Genomic DNA, 6,585 nt, shown 5'->3' on the forward strand with positions numbered 1-6,585 from the left:
GTTGATTAAAATTTTATTCTCAATCTGAATCATGAAAGAAAAATATCAAGTTTTGTGTCCCTTTATCTCCTATGCTTTTAAATATCTTTTTTTATTCAGTTGCCAAAAACATACAATATTCAACTTGTACATTCACAAAAAAAAAAGAACAATCTGTGCACAGACCGGTAATTAAATAAATACAAAATAACAGAGCAATAAAAATAAAGATTTTTAAAACATTTACTGGTCTGTTGATTTTCATTTTGATTACTACCAGACTCCCTTGCTTATAATCACCAAAGATCTGTTGCAGTGACTAATATCTTGGATGGCATGTCACTCAAAGTCCAAGGGATCCAATGGGTTCAAACATTTCTTGAACAAAATGATATCCAAGAAGAAAACTAAATTTATGCTTACCAGATAAATTCCTTTCCATCCTGGCAGGGAGAGTCCACGACTTCATTCATAACTGTTGGGAATATCAACACCAGCCACCAGAAGGAGGCAAAGACAGCCCAACCAAAGGCTACAAATATCCCTCCCACTTCCCCAATCCTTCCAGTCATTTGGCCGAGGGAACAAGGAAAAGCAGGAGAAACATTAGGGTATAAAGGTGCAGAAGAAAAAAATTAACAGAGAAGCCGCCTAAATTTTTTTTACGGGCGGAGTCGTGGACTCTCCCTGCCAGAAACGAAAGGAATTTATCTGGTAAGCATAAATTTTGTTTTCCTTCCCAAGGCAAAGAGAGTCCACGACTTCATTCATGACTGTTAGGAACTAATTCCGAAGCTCCAGTGAACACTGATGAATAAACGGGAGGGACAAAAAAGAAAAGGAGGCTGACCCTAATCTGAAGCACCACAGCCTGTAACACCTTTCTCCCAAAAGCTGCTTCAGAAGAAGCAAAAACATTGAATTTGTAGAATTTAGAAAAAGTATGTAAGGAGGACCAGGTAGCCGTCTTACAAATCTGACCCATAGTGGCTTCATTCTTAAAAGCCCAGGAAGAAGCAACAGCCCTTGTGGAATGAGCCGTAATCCTCTCAGGAGTCTGTTGCCCCGCTGTCTCATAAGGTAAGCGTATGATACTCCTCAACCATAGGGATAATGAAGTCACAGTGGCCTTCTGACCTTTATGCTTGCCAGCATAGAGAGCAAACAAAGATGAGAATTGCCTGAAGTCCTTCGTAGCGTCTAGGCAAATTTTAAAGCACGAACCACGTCCAGATTGTGAAGTAAACGTTCCTTAGGAGAGGAAAGTTTAGGACAAAAAGAAGGGACAACAATCTCTTGATTGATGTTGCGATTTCAGACCACTTTGGGTAGAAAACCTAACCTAGTAAGTAAAACAGCCTTATCCACGGCTTTCACCTACTACATCTGCCTGCTGGGTTACGGAGGAGATTTTTGGCCGTTAGCAGAAGATTCCTTACCATACTCCCTGATAGCCTGCTTTGCAAACACAGACTCAGTGGGACCGCTGTTCCCCTAGCTCCGGAGGATCGGGGATCCGCTCCGGAGCTCAAATGACTTATCCTGTTGAGGAGCTATTGCCGTGAGGGACTATAAGTCCACTTTGATACCTGACGGACCTGAGCAGAGCTGCGCTTCACCTGAGGGGACCTGTGGCAGACCGGACCACGCTGGGAACCAGTGGGGCTCTAGAATCAAGAACTGGAACAACGAAAGAGCAGTGCTGACACAAGTGTAAGTTTGGAGATGGCCTGAAGACTCTGTCAGCAGACCGGGGCCTCAGCATCAACAGTGCCTTGTTTGACGCGAAGCGCTGCCATATTGCGCCCTCCTAGGAGAGAGACGGCGCTGCCAATACCCACGTGGCCACCACTGGTGGGGAAACCCTGGTTATACCCCTACCTCAGAGCCCTTGCCTGCCTCCTTTCATCTGGGGAAACATCGAAACTGCTGGGCATTGACTCCTCCAGCCTAGCGGGCAGGGTAGCGGCTCATCTTCTTGACTGGCCTGGTGGAGACCGTTTGGGCCCATAACAACTGTGCCATGGACTGAGTGGCGTTAACATCTCAGTGGACTTGGGTGAGACTTTTCCATTTTATACTGTGTTTCCACCCAGCCCCCCTTATATGGGGTCTATTTACATTGATTGCCCTTCCTTACATGATATAGCAGCACAATACAGGCTGTGTTTGTTGCAGGGAGGTTTCCTGAAGGGCTGTCTGAGATCCACCCACACTTAAAGTTTGCCCTATTTGCTGCCATCTGAGGGGCCCTCCTGGCTTACAGTCTATGTCCAAGTGTCATCTCAGCCTAGAACTGTACCCCAAGTTCTGTACACCCCTCACTACGTGATAAATAGCTACCCCTCTTTTGGGTGACCTGGGGCCCTGCAAGGAATACTGACTTTTTTCATCTACAAAGCCTAGGTAGTTAAGGTACCCCATAATACACAACTCTATCTGGGGATTTTGCAGAGTTATTTTGGAAATCCACAGGAGTGACTCTCTTTGAATAAGCTTCACTAGCAACTTACACTTAAACTGCAGAGACTCCGTATTACCTTTGCATGATATGTATACACAGAGCAATAGCTGCTGCGACAGATGAGGTGTCTTTGAGCAATTTTCTCAAAGTGTAGTGTCCTTTTTGTGTAGAATTGTAATCTCACTTTCTCATTGCCTGTTTGTTTACTGTATATGTGCATAGAGGGGCTATCACCTTACACTGTTTAACGTTGCATCTCTTTAGGTATATACTGTGCCCTCTCCTCCCTTTCCCGCTGAATCACTGTTAACGGGTCATATCCTCATTCCTTTTCCCCACATCGTCCTATGGTGACAACCTCCACAGGAGAGGGCCACACAGTAGGTGGTCTCTCAGGTGTGGGTCAGGAAGGTGGAGAGTACACTTAAATGTGCTCCAGTTCATAGCAGATATGTGAGACACCCCCCCACCTAGAAGAGATCCTCCCTGGGACATCTACAACTTTACATATCCTAGGCTTACTTTCTAACCAAATGTCAGTTTAAAGGGTCCTGCATACCCCCCTTCCATTTTAAGAAGATAACATCTAAGTATCAACCACTACACGTGATATACCAAACATGTCGCAACAAGCTAAGAAAAAACAGAAAGGTAACTTGGGCCCAGGAAAACAGTGATGGACCACTTCCATCCTCGTGGGAACAGAGATAATGCCAGATCCGAAGACAAGCAACCTCTTACCTTAGACTTGCCCGATGATCACCTGGACAGTAGGCTCTCCAGCTCCAGTACTCCCGGCAGAAGTAAGGGGGACACCCCTGCTCTACCACTTGACTCAAGCGCATGTTTGAGAACCAAAATCAGACCCTTACAAGGCGATTCGATAAGCTGGAGAGATCTTTTGAAGACCTAAGACGAGATATCTCTTCTATTAACGAGTGTACTGATATCATAGAGAGTAAACAGGAGGACCTCATGGTGGACCATGCTAACTGGGTCGGGCAAACACAAAGCCTGACAGATCAGGTATCATCCTTGGAGGCAGAAGTGGCAGACCTGGAAGACAGATCCAGGCAAAATAACGTAAGGCTGAGGGGGATCCCCGAGTCGGTTCTCCCACAAGATCTAGAGGAGTATGCTCTGCGCTTGTTTCAGTCAATCCTGGGCCCAGCCTATGGTGACACTGGTAGGATAGACCGGATACATAGAACAGCGAGATCTAGGAACCTCCCTCCTGGTAAACCCAGAGACACCATAGCATGCTTACACTACTATTCCTACAAGGACAAATTGATGAGGGCTATGCTGCGCTCCACACAACTCAATGGGCAGTTTAGGGAGGTCTCCCTGTTCCTGGACCTTTCCTCATATACCCTGGCACAGAGGAGGAGCTTCTCAGAGGTTACCAGAACCCTGAGAGGCAATCTGATTAGGTACAGATGGGGGTTCCTGACTAAACTGATAGACACGAAAGATGGAGCACAACACACTATCCTGACACCCCAATAGGGGCAAGAACTTCTGAGTAAGTGTCATCTGGAACAACAGATGCAGGTCCCCCCAGCCTCCCCAAGGAGGCCCCTTGACAATCCTTGACAATCCTAATGTCCCTGCCCTCCTGCCTAGGGGGAATCCTGATCTAAGGGTAAATGCCCCAGAATGGAACCCGGGGGGCCCACTGTTAAATGCCTGACCCACAGTCACCAAAATAAGTATACCATTAGGTTCATCATGAGGTGTTTGGGGATGGGGCAGCTAGCAGGCTGGACGTCCCATGGCTCTCCCTGGAAGTTAAAAGGTTTAATGTGGTATGTATGCACTTAACCTGAATGTTTAAATTTGCACTACAAGTAGGGGGAGGATTCTGGGTACCCATCTGGCAATGGGGTGCAATTAGAGAGATAATGGTCATTTTGGCTGAAGTGAAAGTCACAGGCCCTGCCAATTAAGAGAGAAGAGATTGCCATATGGGGACAACAGAACCTAGGGTCCACACTTATAAAAAGGTTAAAGTGTCCCCCTGTAAAATGTTTAATGTCTCACATGTGCACTTAACTTGACTGTTCATTTTCCTATTGCAGGTGTGGGGGGGGGAGACATATGTCCCTGTCCGGCAATCGAGTATTATTAGAGTATAAGCAGCCTCCTTGGCTAGACTAGTAGCTAAAGTAAAACAGGGCCACATCCTCCTAGCTGGGGATCTTAACATGATCTGGGACCCCAAGAGAGATAGGAGGGGGAATGGATCGCATCCAGGAGATAAAAATAGAGATTTCATTTCTCAGAGATTTAGAAAATTGACAGCCCAATACGATTTGCACGATATCTGGAGGGCTCTACACCCGGACGCTTGCGATTATACTTTTTACTCAGCCCCGCACTCTTCTTTCTCCAGGTTGGATTATGTCTTCTGCGACCCTTGGGCGATGCAGATGGTTCGAGGTTCTACTATAGGGCTGTGCATGTGGTCAGATCATGATGCGGTGGTGGTCAGTCTTGACCCAATGATTGCCCAAGAGGGGCCTAGAAGGTGGCGTATGCCAGACCATTTGTTCTAGGATATCCTTATACCGGAGTGGTCCAGGGAAGTTCTCGAATTCCTAAGGATTAACGTAAACTGGAAAACTCCAATACATACAGTTTGGTCGGCTTTGAAGGCCTATATGAGAGGAATCCTTATAAAAAAGGAGTCCCAGAACAGAAAACAAAGAGGCAAGACGCTGGCACAGCTATATAGCAAGCTGGTCACGGTTAGGGAATGGGCTGGGACCAGTACCTCTTCTTCAAATATTGAGGAGTGGCAGTCTCTAAAGGCTCGAATCCGAGACCTGGAAATGGAACAAGCCCAGACGAATCTTAAGTACCTAAAAATGAAGTATTACTGTAGTGGCAATAAGGCAGACTGCCTGTTAGTGAATAGGCTATGCCAAAAAACGCTAATGAGTAGAATAGCCTATATCCAGAAGGGGGAGGGGAGATGTTATTCCCCTAGGGATATTGGAGAGGCCTTTGTGGATTACTATAGCAGACTCTATCAAATCTCGTCCTCGGAACAACAGTAGATCCTCCCTAGGGAGGAAATAATAAGGGCCTTTACAGGACCTTAATTTACCTAAAGTCTCCCCTGAGGCAGAGGAACTACTGTCTGCCCCAATTAATGCTGCAGAGGTAACTCAGGCGATCAAGGAGCTGAAGCCACATAAAGCCCCGGGGCCCGATGGCTTCACCTCCATCTTCTACAAGAAGCTTTCAGCAGAGATTAGTCCCACCCTGCTCTCCGTTTTCAATTCGGCTTTCCAGGCGGGGTACTTCCCCAAAGAATATCTGGAGGCAGAAATTGTGACCATCCCCAAACCGGGTAAAGACCCAAGTCAGTGCGAAAGCTATCGGCCCATATCTTTGATAAATGTGGATATTAAGATGTATTCAAAAATATTGGCCAATAGGATGAGCAGGGTTCTCCCCTCTTTAGTCCATTTGTACCAGGTGGGCTTCATCCGTGGCCAGCAAGGCTCGGACAACACGCGCAGACTACTAGACTTACTCACTGAATCTGCTTCCCTGGGGCTCCCACTAGTTGCTCTGTCACTAGACGCAGAAAAAGCATTTGACAGGGTACGGTAGGAGTATATAGAGGAGGTCTTAAGAGCCTTCGGGTTCCCAGTTCATCTTATCTCAGCCATCATGGCTCTGTACTCTAATCTCTAGGCTAGGGTTAGAGGGAAGGGATTCTGCTCCAAACCCTTTGTTATTATGAACGGGACCAGACAGGGGTTCCCGCTATCCCCTCTCCTTTTTGTACTTATCATTGAGCCTTTGGCAGCCATGATCAGACAGTCGGCCGAAGTACAAGGGATATTGATACATGACACTTTACAGAAGCTTGCATTATTTGCAGACGACCTTACCCTGTTTGTCACGGAACCCAAGATTTCTCTACCGGCGGTATTTGAGATTCTTGGAAGGTTCGGCAGAATGTCTTACTATAAGCTTAATTATACAAAAATGGAGGCTTTGGCCTTAAACCTTTCCCCGGCGCAGCTCTCCCAACTCAAAGAGACTTATCCATTCGGTTGGTCCACAAACCAGCTGAAGCACTTGGGGGGGTCATCCTCTCACCTGACCCTAAAAAAGTGATCCAC

Source organism: Bombina bombina, chromosome 9 (assembly GCF_027579735.1).
Source record: "Bombina bombina isolate aBomBom1 chromosome 9, aBomBom1.pri, whole genome shotgun sequence".
NCBI classification, from domain to species: domain Eukaryota; kingdom Metazoa; phylum Chordata; class Amphibia; order Anura; family Bombinatoridae; genus Bombina; species Bombina bombina.